Here is a 15205-nt window from a genome sequence, read left to right as displayed (position 1 = left end):
AACCAGCCAGGCTGAATTTGCTTCCCCAAGTCAGAAGAGGACTGCACTGAACGATAGAAATGCTTAGGTTTGTCTTCTGGTAAATGCTAAGTTTTAGAATCCCCTGGACCTTTAATCACCTTTTCAAGGTCTTCACCAAACAGCAATTTACCCCCCAAGGGTAGACTAAGTAAGCCTGGATTTGGAAGCTGCATCTGGAGGCCAGTAACCTGAACCACAAAAGGTGCCTAACAGAGACGGGTCAGGCCATTTCCTTTGCAGATGCTCAAAGATGATCATAAAAGGACTAAATTCTATAAATGGCGCCTAAAAACAATTGGCACGGAAAAAAATAGCGCTTAGCACTATTCTATAAATGGTGCTTAAAGTTAGGCTTCGTTTTTGGACCAGCGTGTAATTAAATCCAATTAGCACCAATAATTGCTTGTTAAACCAATCAGCACTAATTGGCTCATAATTCAATTAAATTGGGCATGCACCCCTCCGAAGGGACACCACCTTGCAAGTGGTGGAGGGGCTTCCGTGTTTCAATGACTCAGAGGGCTATGCTGTAGGGTTACCCATATCAGACAGGCCTCTGAGGAGAAACCAGACAAAGAGTGTCCCAACCTGGAGGATCCAAGATGGCGTTGAGGGAGGACGTACGCTAGTTGAGTTCCCGTTTTACACCAGAATGCCTGAAGAAGAAGGCGCGCTCCCCAGAGAATGGGGAAGAGAAAAGGCAAAGCCGTGGTGCTGTCCTCCTCGAACACGGCTGGGGTTCCCACCACTTCTCAGTCTATTTTGGAGAGATTCGGTGTCATAACGTTAGGGATATCGGTTCTTGCTTCGGGGAACAGCAAGGCTTTATTGCCAAATCTCAGTGGAGGGAGTGACTTTGAGTCCCCCTGTTGGCACGACCCTCCAAGACCCGGAAATAGTAATGCTTCGCTATGGAGGTCAATAATGGAAACGCCCGAAGTGGCTTAGGATTTTCATGTGACCTGAGGAGGTCCTGGCGCAGCATCGACTACAGATAATAAACCAACTGGGGATTGGGAGAGGAGCTCTTCCCCCCAAAGATATCTGGAGCGGTTTCTGTGGAGAAATTGGACTTGGTGAAGCCAATAATGTCATAAAGGGCATACTATAGGAACTGCAGCAGAATGTGAATAACTGTTTTCTTCAGATGTTTAAAATTTTTCATTATGTGAGTTAAAGAATTTATATTAATACTTATCTAACAAAGTGGAAGTCCAAGATATAAAAAGAGACTTTGATTACGGAAATGGCTTCTCTATGAAAATTAGATAATTTGGTATGAAGATAGTTATTTTTCTTGTATAAACTGGAATTTCTGGAGAACCAATTAAGGGAAAATAACTTGAGAATGATAAATTTACCTATAATATCCTATATATTAGCTACTGAATTCTTGAAGAAATATTTCTCTGATACTTTGCTAATACCTTCTGATAGCCACCTTTTGATGACTAAAATTATATTTCCTTTAAAATCTTCTTTCAGAGAAAAGAGATGTGTTTAACTGACATTTTGGAACATTCAGAAGTTATAGATAGAGTTATATTATTAGTGACTTTCGTCTTTGATTAGATAGGAACAACGTTTTGAAATTGTATTTCCAATATATGGTTGATAGTTTTTTGGGTTCAAAGATGAATATATTTCCTGACACATCAAGGGAATCGCAGACTGGGAGGTGTGAAGTCTTGGCTTTTCAGCCAGGAATCATTGCCCCAGGTGGGGCCTTCCTAGCACGATTCCCTTGTAAGTGTTTTATTTTCCTTATTACTTATTTGTTTGAACCTAAGAAATTATAGAGTTTGTGGAAACAGATGAAGAATCCTCTGCAGCAACTTCCTTCAGTTACCACTGTACCGGCTGCAATAACAGATTAACCTTCCTCCCTCAGAAAATGTGAAGTGTAAGATTAACCATTTTGAGTTTTTCTTATTTTCTTTAAGATTGTTTTCCTGATCTTGGATCTTCCAATTGTGGACAATTATGTAAATATATATTGTTGAGAGAAAATGTTTTCCTTTTTATATTAATTTCTGTATTTCCTTACATTTATGTGATAAATGTGAATGTAATTAAGTAAAATGATTTAAAAAAAAAATAAATTGGGCATGCAAATTAGGTACACACCCATATTTACGTGCACAATTTTTAGTGACTTAGGAGTGGAAAACAGGCAGTTGTGGGTGGGACTGGCACTTAAGCATGTGTGGGAAAGTGTGTCCACTAATAAGCCAAACCCACTTCAATAGTGGAAGAGTCAATAAGATTAAGGTCAGGCTCACCAGAAGACTCGCTTGCTAGCTCTGGCCAAATCGCTATCCAACCAAGGCCTTAATCCTTACATCTACGCAGACGATGTCACAATCTACATCCCGTTCATACATGATCTAACAGAAATCACAAATGAAATCAAACACAGCCTCCAAATCATAAACTCATGGACGGATGCATTTCAACAAACTCAAACGCAGAAAAAAACACAATGTCTCATCCTATCATCACAATATAACACGAACAAACCCACCACTATAAACACCCCAGACTACATCCTCCCTGTTTCAGATAGCCTGAAAACTCTCGGAGTTACAACTGACCGAAATCTCACACTAGAAAGCCATGCGAAAAATACAACAAAGAAAATGTTCCATTGAATGTGGAAACTCAAAAGAGTAAAACCTTTCTTCCCAAAGGGAAATATTCCGCAGCTTGGTACAATCAATGGTGCTAAGCCACCTAGATTACTGCAATGCCATCTATGCCGGATGCAAAGAACAAATCACTAAGAAACTCCAAACTGCCCAAAACACAGCAGCCAGACTCATATTTGGAAAAACAAAATACGAAAGCGCCAAACCCCGAAGAGAAAAACTACACTTGCTCCCACTTAAAGAACGTATTGCGTTCAAACGTTGCACCCTGGTTCATAAAATCATTCACGGCGAGGCCCCGGTCTACATGTCAGACCTCACAGACTTACCAACCAGGAACACAAAAAGGTCAGCACGCACATTCCTGAATCTTCACTACCCTAGCTGCAAAGGACTAAAATACAAATCAACATATGCATCCAGCTTCTCCTACATAAGCATGCAACTACGGAATGCACTACCCAACGTCATAAAAACAATGCACGACCTAACAAGCTTCCGAAAATCACTAAAAAACCAACCTGTTCAAAAAGGCATACCACAATGATCCATCCTAAATACCAGACAACAAAACTTAGAACTGGACAAAACCAAATCTCTATACTTGACTGCTTCAAATACTTTGTCACTAATGAACTTTAATGCTATACCACTTTGTCATTCTGGAAATGAACTCTCTATACCTGACTGCTTAATTTACTCTATCACTTATGATCTTTGATGCAATACCACTTTGTATTTCTCATTCCAGAAATGGCGATCGCCATTACGGCATAATATAAGCCACATTGAGCCTGCAAATAGGTAGGAAAATATGGGATACAAATGCAATTGTAACAAGCACAAAAAAGGGGAAAACTCCGCTTTGGTTTGTGTAATACAACAATAATCAATAAGCAAATCTGTTATAACCAGATGTAGGATAGCAAAAAAAAAAAAAAAAAATCAATGGAAGGGGGGAAAAAAAGACCTCAGACAAGTGATAATCAGCCAGATTGCTGAAATTACTCATAGAGAATCACCATACTTCAATCATTGGTCACAATCCAACCTCCTCCCTATAATGGACATGTATTTAAGAAAATTTTTATAAAAAGAATGCTACATCCACTGTACAAATCAAAACGCGAAAACAGCAGCCCCATTTTGAGCTGCCAGCCAGACCATTAAGCAGTGAGTGTGTGGTTTTTCAGTTCTTTTTACTTTCATTCACAATGTGTTTTGTTTTTAGGACATCACTAATTGCTATTTGAGCAGTGATCATTAATTGGGCGTTCTTTCCCCTGAAGAAGCCCCACCGGCGAAATGGGTCCGTTGGGTGGGGTAGCCCATCCTTCACATTGCTTCAAGCTAAGTGTTTTCGCATTCTGATGTCTTGAAAGTTTTGATTTGCACAGTGGATGTAGCATTCTTTTTATAAAACTTTTCTTAAAAAATACGTGTCCATTATGGGGAGGAGGTTGGATTGTGACCGATGATTGAAGTATGGTGATTCTCTGAGTAATTTCAGCAATCTGGCTGATTATCACCTGTCTGAGGTCTCCCCCCCCCCCTCCATTGATTTTTTCTTTTAATATCCTACATCTGGTTATAACAGATTCGCTTATGGATACAAGTGCAACAAATAAATCAATAAGAGACACACCGCAGCTTGCACACAAAGCAGCAACCTCAAAGGAGAGCGTCATAACAGCTTATCTCCTGTTTTGGATATCCTTTAGAGCTGTACCACCTTCCACAGGGATGATGAGCGTTTATTTTGTTTGTTTTTGTTACTGATGTGATCAGTGCATCCACTTAAAGCAGTTTAAGCTAATTCAATTTGTAGGACAGGATACAGCTTGCCATAGCATGAGCCAAATTGAAGCAGGACCCTGAGGTACTAGCAAACAAATATATAGAACCTCCAAGGCCTCCAAGCTCTGTTACAGAGACAGCTACCTCAGAGTGAGGGCCAGGAAGCAGTCTCTCCACATCCAATTCTGGAGTGTGTTCCAAGTGTCTCCTTTTAGCAGACAAATCTTCTTGAAGGAAGTTGGGATCACCTACCTCCTAATAAGTCAATAAATAAGCCTGATGGGTCAATAAAACAAAGTCCATGGAAAATGGAGCAGGAGTTACTACAGCACCCAGGGACAGTAAGGGAGCCACGAAAGAGCAAAGGGGTGCAGAATCAATCTAACACCAAAGGAGAAGGCTAAAGTATAGGAAGCATTCCCTCAGAAGATGGGAGAAGCTGTGAGAATCTAATATGGTCACCAAAATGACAGAAGTCTCTCCCTGAACAGAAGAATCACATCTCCCATTCATGCTGGGACTGCCCACTAACACTTCAACCAAGCCTGACCTCCTCCAAGGAGAGAGGCAGCATGAGAGGTACTGGCCTGAAGCCCTTCTCCTCGCTCCTCACTGAGAGCAGTGTTTCACCACTTTAGCCGCCATGCAGTGGAGATAGAGCGCACTGTGGCAGGAAACTGAAAGAACACACTACCAAAACGAAACCAGAGATGATAAATCTAACAAAGCTACTTACTGGTATTAAAGTAACCCCCTTAATCTGGCCCCGAGACAGCGAGGAGAAATGCTCTGATGGATTCTCTGTTATTGGCAATAAAAAACAAAAAAGGAAAAATTCCTCCCCTTATTAAGGTGCCACAACTGCCAAGAAGGAGGGGGGGAGGAAGAACCCACCACCACCAAGTATACTGATAAAGGCAAGATATCTAAGTCTTTTCTCCCCTGGCTCAACTGAATCTGGAAACCAGACTAGGAGCCAGCTTCACCAGAAGAGTCCAGGAGCTGCAGAGAACCATCTACCACCTGCTTGAGATAAAGAAATAATGAATTAGAGCAACTGCAGCACCCTAAATGGCAGAGCTTGGTTTGTTAGTCTATCATCACTTGCTAATACAGAGGCATAACACACAAGTTCTCGACTATCTGTTGAAGATGCTAAGAAAACAAAGTTTACACCTGCCTCAGAACAGGCATAACTTTGTGCAGATTTTTTCTGGGAGGCAATTTTCTAAAGGCACACAAGACATCTGTACCTTTATAAATAGGTGCCAATATACTATTCCTGCCTATGGTCTGTTACAAAATTGCATTCCACACAGGGATTTGAAATGCTCTATTTAATACATACATGGTTGGCAATCATTTTGCAAATTATTACTGTCCAGCCATAGAAACAGTAAATAAAGAATACAAGCTTCAGGCACCCATTTTAACTAATTTTTGGCTTCACTTTCAGATAATTAAACATTCATGTTGATTGTCCCATGCTCCCTGAAACTCTGAAAATGTTTCCTCTAGTCATCTAACACTCTTTTTGTGAAGAAATATTTCTTTGACTCCTTTGAGCTTCATAATCTAGAATAAATGGTCAGAATATTTTCTCTGAAAATTCTTGATCTTTGCAATTAAGAACTTGGGGCCTCTTACCAAACTGCGCTAGTGATTCCCATGCCACAATGCCAACGAAGCCCATTCAAAAATAGATGGGCTTTATCGGTACTGCCACACCAGGAATCACTAGCATGGTTTAGTAAACGAGGCCCTTGATGTATTTAAACATCACTATCTTATCCCTTCTCTATGAAACTCCCTGGACCCTTATTTGTTCTCTGTCTTGAGTGGATTGTAAGCTGTCAGGAAGGGGACTGTCTCTTATGTGTGTGTGTACAGTTAAGCACATGTCTAGCAGAACTATAGAAATGTTTATTAACAGTGCTGGTAGCAGTCCGCCCCTATCATAGCTATGACTAACCTCTCTGGGCTCAATAATCAGCACATGACAATTTTTGTTTTAAATAAACTTTTCAGTTAATTTAAGGATTGTAATTTATAGAATAACGCAGCAAAGAAATACACTTACACATATCCAGATGCACAATCATTTTTTTAAATGCATGTTGGTGTTGAATTCTCTTCTAATTACTTAGTCTAAATCAACTCAGAGAACATCTTGCTCTTCCCCTTAAAATGTTTTTAACGGTACATATTAAATTAACTTCTGCCTCAAGAGCAACCAAAATGATAAAGGGGATGGAACTCCTCTCATATGAGGTTAAGGAAGAAGAAATTAGGTCTTACCTGATAATTTTCTATTAGTTCTTCACATTATTCCAGGATGTGTAGGATACTCATGTTCATCAACTAGCAGGTGGAGACAGAGAATACAGAACCGAGCTCCACTATATAGGCCCCTGCAACCAGCCCAATTCTTCAATATGTCATCAAGCAGAAGAAAGAGAAAGCCAGACCAGGAGCATGTCCTGTAACAGGAACCATAAGCAACACAACGCAAACAAACAACCCAAAGGCATGGTCCCTGAAAGTATGACACAAAATGAAAGTTCACAGGGCCCTCGAGGCCAGTCAAATAGACAGCCCCTACCCCTTCTCGAGTACTGCCTCAAACCACAGGTGGGCTTATGGAAGAGTGTTAAGAATTAATGGAAAGAAAATTATCAGATAAGACCTAAATTTCACCTTCCATTACTTTACTTCCCACTGTTCCAGGATGTGTGGGATGTTCAATAGCTATCCCTACAAGGGTGGGACCCTAGCCCTGCCACACTCAGAACCGATGCCCCAAACACTGCCTCCGACCGTGTGGTGACATCAACCCAATAGTACTTACTAAAAGTATTCAGCGGCACCCGTGCTGCCGCCTTACAGATATCCACTGGAAGTTGCTGTACGCCTGGTAGAGAAGCACTCAAGCCCTGAGGGGGAGGCTTCTCCTCCAGAATATAGGCAGAGACCACTGCCTCCTTCAACCATCAAGCGATAGACACCTTGGACACCATGAGGCCCAGGTTCTGCTTGCCGAAAAGAACAAAAAGCCTATCCGAACGACAAAAGTCATTTGTGACTTCGAGATCGTGCATAAACACCTTAGAAAGGTCCAGAAGTCTCAGAGAGGCAAACTGAGACCCCACATCCACTTGGCGAAAAGGAGTTCCACCGACTGATTAACATGGAAAGCTGACACCACTTTAGGTAAAAAGGAAGGCACTGTCCAAAACAAAACCCCTGCCTCCGAAAAGCGGAGAAAGGGATCCTGACAGGAAAGCGCCTGAAGCCACTAACAACAAAGTCTTCAACATGAGATCTTTCAAGGCTGCCTTCTGAAGGGGCTCAAAGGGAGACAGCAGAAGAGCCTGAAGAACTAGATTTAGGTCCCTTTCAGGGAAGAGTGACCGGAAAGGCAAATGAATCCGACTCACTACCCTCAGAAAATGAACCACGTCCGGGTGCGCCGCCAAAAGACAAGTTTTACAAATGGCCTGAAAAACACACCAAAGCCACCACCTGAACTTTCAAGGAGCCTAACGCCAGGCCCTTGCTCACCCCAGACTGCAAGAATGCCAGGATGTGACCCACAATAGAAAAAAGGATCCAATCCCCACTCAGCACACAAGCCCTCAAAGGTGCGCCACACATGGGCATACGCCGAGAAGTAGCATGCTTCCTAGCCTGAAGACAGCAATGACAGTCTGAATAGCCCTTCTTCCTCACCTGAGCCTGCTCAAGGGCCAGGTCACAAGACCAAAGGAAGAGGGATTCTCCATGAACACAACGCCTGAGGGAACTGTAATGGCTCCCCATCCAGCAGCTGCACCAGACCTGCATAACACAGGCAACACTCTTATCAACAGCTGGCCAAACCTGCAAAAGGCATACAGGCCCACAGCATCCAACTCCCTGCAACAGCTGAAAAACTGCAGAACCTTGACTTTCGCTTTTGTTGCCATGAGATACAGGGACGGAACGCCCCAATGATGCACTATGAGCTGAAATACCTCACTGGACAAATCCCACTAGCCGGGATCCAGAGAGTGCCAGCTGAGAAAGTCGGCTTCCATGTTCAGGGACCCCCCAATGTGAGCCGCCAAGAAGCAAAACAGACGATTCTCTACCCAGACCATCAGCAAGCCAGCCTCCACCGCCAGCTGACCTCAACCCCCCCCCCCCCCCACTTGATGTAGGCCACCGCCTTATCCGCACTGTCCAGAGAATACTCACACTGGAGACTTCCAACAGCAAAGCAAAGGCTGCCAGTGCCCTATGGGCTGCCCAAGCTCCAACCAATTGATGGGCCATGACGCTTCAGGCCAGATGACCCCTGAAATGAGCCCCCAACCTGACAAACTGGCATCGGTGGTTACCACTTACCAATGCAAAATCAGGAAGGACACCCCCAGGGTCAGGGTCCTGGGAAGCAACCACCAACAAATATTCTGTCTGGCAGCCAGTATCCAAGGTAGCCAGATGCTGTAGTCCTGGGAGACCAGAGACTTCTGAAGTGGCCGCATGTGATCCCTCACCTAGGGCACCAATTCCATCACAGCCATCATGGACCCGAGAATGGGCATAATCCTAGGCCTGGGGTCGTGGCAGGCGGACGAGCAACTGAATCTGATGCACCAATTTCGTGAACCGCCCCTCCATCAAAAAGACCTGGGCTTGCTGTAAAACTACTACTACTACTATTTAGCATTTCTATAGCGCTACAAAGCATACGCAGCACTGCACAAACATAGAAGAAAGACAGTCCCTGCTCATAGAGCTTACAATCTAATCAGATATTACAGCCTCTGCGATGGAACGAGACTGCTCTTCTCAAAATTGATCACCCTACCCAAGGGCTGAAGAAGCCGAATGATCGTTGGGGTTGCTGCCACTCTGTCCTGATAAGAAGACATCTGATGAGCCAGTCATTCAGGTATGGGTGAACTCAAATCCCCTGATGTCTCAGAAAGGCCACCACCATGACCATGACTTTGGAGAAAGTCCTTGGAGCCATGGCCAGTCCAAAAGGCATGGCTCCGAGTGCCGGCCCAATACCATAAAGTGGAGGAACTGCTGATGCGGAACCCAGATAGAGATGTGCAGGTACTCCTCCATGAGGTCCACAGTGGTGAGAAACTCCCCCACCCGAACTGACGCGATCACCGACTACAGTTTCCATGCAAAAATGGGAAACACAAAGGCACTTGTTGAGCCCCTTGAGATCCAAAATTGGCCATATGGTACCTTCCATCTTTGGAACCACAAAGCAGATGGATTAACAACTATGGCTGCATTTGGAGGGAGGGACGGGAACAATGGCCCGAAGTGCCAACAAGGCGTCAATTGAACCCCTGATCTGCACCGCCCTTGTGGCCCCTCAACAAGGAAACCATAAGAAGAAAGGAGCGACCTGGCAGAACTCCAATTTGTATCCGTCCTGCAGAATGTCCCAGTACCCACTGATCCATAGTGAATCATCTCTGCATCCACAAAAGCCTAAAGATGCCCTCCAACTGGATTGGACAGGTGGGCCATCCTGGCATCATTGTGATTGCCTCGGGCGGCGGCTGCCCACCCCAACGGACCCACGGATTTTCCGTCTCCATGAAAGGCACACTGATGAGACAAAGTGTGGCATCTGGCCGAAGGACTGTCAGCCAGACCTATATTTCTTGGTGTCTCAAAATCAGGCTCATCCAGAGCCCGCAGAGCGAACACAGCATTGAGATCTATCCTCAGGCAACTGCTGCAGTTTAGATTCACCCAGCTCCTTAACCAATTTGTTGAGGTCATCACCAAACAAGAACTTGCCCAAAAGGGTAACTTGACCAGGTGAGCTTTGGAAGTGGCATCAGTCAGCCACCCAAGACTGCAGCCAGAGCCGACATCTTGCAGTGACCACAACATGCCCTTGGCTGAGGCCTGAAACATGGCATACATGGCATCCGCCAAATAAGCCACACCAGCCTCAAGCTGAGCAGCACGAGGCCTGCCCTGAGAACCAGCTTGTTGATGCCACTGCAAACAGGCCCGCACAACAAAGGAACTCCAAGTGGATGCCTGAATCCCCAGTGCAGCCACCTCAAAGGCCTGCTTCAGCTTCCTGTCCTGCAGATCCTTAAGGGAAACTGCCCTCACCAGCAAGGTAGTCTTCTTGGTGACCACCATCACCAATGAATCCACCTTAGGCAGACCGAACGTCTCCTTGGGCACCAAAGGATAGACACGGGCCATGGCCCTCCCCACCTTCAGGCCTGTGTCCGACATGCTCCACTATGTAGTAATCAAGTCCTGAATGTCCGGATGGATGGGGAACACTTTGTACGAGCCCCGGAGGTCTGCAGACTGGATCTCCATCGGCACCCTCAAGGGCTCCTTTATAGAGAACTCTGCCAGGGTCTCCGAAATTAGGGAGCCTAACTCCTCCCTATGAAACAACTGAAGCACCCACGGGTCATCACCATCCTCCAGGGGCTCTGCTAATGAGGACCACTCGGAACAAAAAGATGTCACCACTGAGAGACGAGAAGCCTTGGACCAGGCCTCCCCAGGGTCCTCAGAAACATCCAGCCTGGACCTCTTGGGGGACAGAGGGAGCCAGCCCACACAACCGTGAGAGCAGAATAGACAGACTAAAGGGAAGCTCCTTGCTTCAACAAATAAGCCTGATGGAGCAAAAGCACGAATTCAGGGGATAAAGATCAGGCCGTGACTCAGAGGTATCCCAAGGCCCCACCAACACTTCAGCTTCATGGCTGCCATTCCCACCCTGCTGAGGAGAACTATGCTGGCACTGCACCAGGGATCAGGAGCCCGACGAACCCGACTGCCGCAAGGAACCTTCGCTTACCACAGCTGCAAGATCCGCGCCCTTCCCGACACTTGGAAGCACCAGCCTGCACACCATGGAACAGCCCAAGGAGAGGCGACCCCCATAAGATGAGTAGCACTTGGAGTTGTCTCCTTTCTTATTTTTAACTTTTATTTTTGCTGTAGTATAAAACTGAAGAGACCGTGATCTCACAGTGGATGGGAAAGCACTCGTGCATGCCCAGTGGAGCATGTCTCATGCTCCTCAAAGCTCTACTTAATGCTTTTCATAAGTCCCGGACCAGGTGACGTAGGTTAGCGTCACCCACCTGTAAGAATATAAAGCCTGCTGTCCTCAGAGAATACCTGCTAGTATCTTCGCGTTCCATTATGTTACTTCCCACTATTCCAGGATGTCTGGAATAGTCATGTCCATCAACTATGATGGGTGTGAAACCTATCTACATGAGCCCCCCCCCCCCACCCCCCATCCCAGCAGAGATGCATCTGTCATCAGCACTTTTTGTGGCTCAGGAATTTGAAATGGAAGTTCCAGAAACAAACTGGATCGAATGATCCACCACCGAAGGGAGCATACAAGCTCTGGGGACACTTGGATGAATCTTCCAGGCTCCCCATGGCTTGATACTACTGAGAAGCCAGGGTCCACTGAGCTGATCTCACATGAGGACACGTCATGGGTGTAACATATACTGTGGAAGCCAAGTGGTAGAACAATCTCAACTTCGGCAGAGCTGTGACCTGCTGAGAGGCTTGAACCCTGGAAGTGAGCGCGGCAAGAGAGTCTGCTCATCTCCAGAATGAAAGCTCAAATTTTCTGTGTATCGAGCAGGGCTCCTATGAACTCCAATCACTGGACAGGGCAAAGATGGGACTTGGGGTAATTTAAAACAAACCCTAGTATCTCGAGTACCTGAATAGTTATCCGTATGGACTTCTGAGCACCATCCAAAGAGGTGCTCTTTACCAGCCAATCGTCAAGATATGGGAACACATGGACTCCCAAGTCTGCATAGCGATGCTGCGACTAATGCTAGACATTTGGTGAAGACCCTGGGAGCTGAGCGAGGCCAAAAGGCAACACGCGATACTGGTAATGATGTGTTCCCAGCCAAAATCGAAGATACTTCAAAGTATCGGGATGCGAGTATATGCATTCTTTCAGTCCAGAGAGCATAGCCAATCATTTTTCTGAATCACTGGGAGAAGGGTGCCCTGGGAAAACATTCTGAACTTTTCTCGGACTAAGAATTTGTGCAGGGCCCTTAGGTCTAGGATAGACATGGAAGTACCTGGACTAGAATCCCTGCCCTTCCTCCTCTGGTGGAACAGGCTCGACCACAAGGGCCTTCAGAAGGGTTAAGAGTTCCTCTGCACGTACCTGCCTGGGCTAAAAGCTGAATGAATGAGTTCTCAGTGGGCAATTTGGAGGTATTAGATACTGAGTGTGTATCTGAGACAGACTATATGACGTACCCACTGGTCGGAGGTCATAAGGGGCCACCTTTCGTGGAAAAAAATGCAGCCTCCCCCAACCCGGAAAGTCATCGAAGACAGACATTTTTACTGTGGCTATGCTCTGCTGGAGTCAATCAAGAGCTCATCCCTTGCTTTGCCTGGGGAGCAGCAGGAATCTTTGCTGTACGCTGCTGACGTGAACAAGCATGCTGGGGTTGAGCAGGCTGGCGAGCCAAAGGGTTGTACCTATGCCTTTGATAGTAATAGGAACTTCTCCTTGGCTTGCTAAAGTCCTACCAGAGGAGGTAGATGCAGAAGGTGCCCGGCGGGAGAGAGAAGAGATGGTACCATATGTTTTTTGATTTGGTTGGCGACCTCCTCAACCTTCTCTCCAAAAAGGTTATTCCCCCAGCATGGGGCATCCACAAACCTCTGCTGAACAGAATGTTCAGAGTCAGAAACACGCTGCCATAAGAGTCTGCACATTGCTATACTCTGGGTAGAGATCCTGGATGCCACATCGAAAGTGTCATAAGTGCCCCTGGCCAAGAACTTTCAACATGCCTTCTGCTGCTTGACCAACTGGCAAAGTGACTCGGCCTGCTCTGAAGGGAGCATCTGAGCCAAGTCCGACAACTTGCACACCGAGTTTCACAAGTAGACATTCATGAAGAGCTGGGTATGATTGTACTCGGGAGATGAGCACTGAAGCCTGGTACATCTTCCTGCCAAAAGAATCCAGGGTTCTAGCTTCTCTGCCTGGGGCACCGAGGCACAGTCCCTGGAACGACTGGCTCTTTTGAGAGCGGATTCCACCACCATGGAATTGTGAGGCAACTGAGGCTTGTCAAAACCAGGTGTACTCTGGATCCGGAACATGGTTTTGATCTTATTGGGCATGACCGGGACTGATAGAGGGGACTTCCAGTTCTTAACAAGGACTTCCTGGAGTGGAAAGGGACAGTCACAGCCTCCCTAGGAGCATCTTGGCCCTGGGCTCATCCTCCACTTCCAAAAGGAAATGGAATGACATCAGCCATTTCCTTGACAAAAGTAGGGCATGAAAGCCTCTCTGGAAGAGACTTTCTCCTTTCAAGTGGAGTGAAGGGTTCAGAGGCAATTCCATAGGACTCATCTGAGGGAAAAATGCCTTGGATCCTCCTCTGAATCCCATGAGTGCTCCTCTTCGGTGTCAGATAATTCCTCCTGATGGGAGTGTCAAGACCAAACCTGCCTCAACATGGAGGAACCATATCCTTGAGAACGGTGTTGAGAAGTCAGTTCCCACCTTGACTCCGGCAAAGCTTCCTCCACCAACGTCAAGGGAGTGCCAGCTTTGGTGGCAGTCGACACAAGAGCCGCATGTGGTATTGGTGTCGGAAGACACACCGCACGCTGAGGGCCAAGCGGGACCGCAACAGTAGGCAGGGTAGGCACAAGCACCCGATGGCAATGCCCACCGTTGCATTAGGCCATCCAGCAGCCCAGGAAGGCCCAGATGTGCTCATCGAGGGCCGATACCAGGAAAAGATGGGGTGCTGGTTCAGGCACAGGTTACAGAGCTGCTGGGGTCAATACAGGAGATGGGTCTTGGCTGCTGGGAGACCGACACATCGGCACCTCCTTTATGAAGGGGGAGTGGTCCTCTTGGCGTCAACGCTTCACAGGTGCCAATCTTTCACCGCCTGGAACTCCCAGCCCCATTCGTTGAGGACGATAGATAATGATGATTCTTGGCCTTCGCCCAAAGCGTGCCACCGAGGCTCCTCAGTGCTGAGGACAACGTCGAATCCACACGTTGCCTCGGGGTCGGGTCCAACAATGGACGATACCAGGGGCCCTGCACAGCAGGAAGCCTCGAGGCAAGTGGAGATCCACTCAATGCTTCACTGCTCCCAGGGTCTAGCACCAGCCATGCTTACTGATGCTCCCGATGTGACACTCGATGCCGACATAGACGTACCGCACTTGGCTCCAAAAATTCTCTCTCTTTGAGCCTCTCTGGAAACATGGGTCCTCTTTATGTGAAGACAGAGAACACAAGTTAGTGGGGCTATGGTCGGGCCCAAGACACTGAAAACACCAAGAATGGACGTCTTTCCCAGAGATCATCCAGTTGCACCGGGTACAGCTCTTAAAGCCACTAGGTACTTTCATGGACATGGAAGGAAAAATCTCCTTGGCTAAATTAATCAAAGCAATGGTGCCTGAAAAAGGGGCAAGGCATGGCAAAAAATGAAGAGAAAAAAACATCCCATCCGAAGTCAAGCCCTAAAAGTGGCCGAACGACGAAAAAGAAAGGAGATTTAAAACCAGCCAAAATAAACTAAAAAGTATAAGAGAAAAATATAAGGGGAAAACAAATGAAGGGTGTTCCACAACTGGGAACACAATTTAAGGACAAAAAAAAAAAAAGTCACCGAAAGGCACAAAAAAGCTCTTTTGGA

General features: G+C 46.2%; 1 protein-coding gene across 1 annotated transcript in view; it reads right to left on the bottom strand.

Moving 5' to 3' along the window:
• The window catches only part of DNAJB4 (DnaJ heat shock protein family (Hsp40) member B4), a 62787-nt gene that overhangs the window by 31823 nt on the left and 15759 nt on the right, over nucleotides 1-15205 (bottom strand). The window lies entirely within an intron of this gene.

The sequence above is a fragment of the Microcaecilia unicolor genome, chromosome 6 (genome assembly GCF_901765095.1).
Source record: "Microcaecilia unicolor chromosome 6, aMicUni1.1, whole genome shotgun sequence".
NCBI classification, from domain to species: Eukaryota; Metazoa; Chordata; class Amphibia; order Gymnophiona; family Siphonopidae; genus Microcaecilia; species Microcaecilia unicolor.
This window is presented reverse-complemented; position numbering and strand designations above follow the sequence as displayed.